The sequence below is a fragment of the Corvus brachyrhynchos genome, unplaced genomic scaffold (assembly GCF_000691975.1).
Source record: "Corvus brachyrhynchos isolate BGI_N302 unplaced genomic scaffold, ASM69197v1 scaffold34, whole genome shotgun sequence".
NCBI lineage: Eukaryota > Metazoa > Chordata > Aves > Passeriformes > Corvidae > Corvus > Corvus brachyrhynchos.
Genome location: NW_008238126.1, coordinates 6,350,725 through 6,352,153, shown reverse-complemented (window position 1 = coordinate 6,352,153; position 1,429 = coordinate 6,350,725).

The window sequence follows — 1,429 nt, the reverse complement described above, 5'->3', positions numbered from 1 at the left end:
AGTGAAAAATCCCCGTTTACACTCTGGATTTCATCACTTGTGTGTAAAACCAACCTGCCACCACCAACTCTGGCACATTTGGTGTTGCCAGAGAAAGAAGGAAATAAATATTCATCTGGAGAGGGCTCAGTCTCTCTGGTGACCCTCTCACGGGACACGAGGTACTATAATACGTAAGGCAAGCAGATCTGCAGGCAGTGCGAAACCTTGGAAATCAGGCTGCCCTGATTTTTGGGAGGATGCTGAATGATTTTTTTCTCCCAAACTTGAAAGACTGGGCCATGTTCACGGCTGAAAAGGCCTCATCAGTGGTCTACTAGTCCATCAGCCACGAGGCAGGGTGTGGGAGCAGCCAAAGGTATTTGTCAGCCTGGGGAGTCTGGTGTAAGTGCAAATGGATTTTGGCTTCCCCCTGCCAGGAATTACCTCCCAGCTGCCTGGGATCCATCCTGCTGGCAGAGCCTGCCACAGGTGGCACCATCTGTGCCACCAAGTCCAACCCGAACAGCTCATTCCCAGCTGCAGGGAAGGGCTGGGAACGTGATAGTGACTACCAGGTGGGGCGGAGGGTGGCTCGCACACTGGCTCCCTTGTGGAGGAGGAACGGTCAATAATCAGCACCTGTAGGCAACTCCCAGCCCTGGCAATAAACACAAATATGTCTCCTGGCATGGCCTTCTAGGAAAACAGCAGCTGAAAAAGGCCCCTGTGCCAGCGAGGGGACGTGGGCTGCAGATCCAGCAATCTGCTGGAATGAGAATCTTTCCCCCTCTGCTGTTTTCACATCTCTGATAGCATGTATGGACTTGGAGAAACTCTCAGCTTCAGATTTTTGTTTATGACTGAAGGAAAGGTGTGACTCCAATCGGATTTGTGTTATTATTTTGTGCACTGTAAGTTTAATTTGTGCTGTTACTCCAACAAGGGGCTGACTGGAGGTCCACAAGTGTCATGCACAGCTTTCTACCTCCCTCTCACCCCTCCTGCCTCCAAAGCACCCCATTGCTGCAGTGCAGAAGTTCTGGCATAAGGAGCAGCAGATGAGCAATGGGTAAAAAAAAAGATGGTACCAGTCTGACACATAGAAAGAAACCCCTCACAATCAGTGTGGAATCTTCCCTGATGCCCAGAAACAGTTTGTGGGATTTAGGAAATACCTTGGCCATGAGAAATGTCATCACAGCTGGCAGTCCAGGCATGAAGGACAGGTGGTCCCTTTGGTGGTGGCAGTGTGGGGAAAACACATCCAGGGGGAAATTCAACAGAGCGTGGCCATCAGCAGGCTCCAAGAGGACATTTCAGGCAAAGGGAAGAGAGGCCCACTACCTTCTGCCACCATCACTCCAAAAACTGAAGTTCTGGACGTGGGGAGATCCCAGTCTCCGCTCCCCCTGCCCAGGGGCTCTGTCAGAGGGGCTGGGGCTGCCAC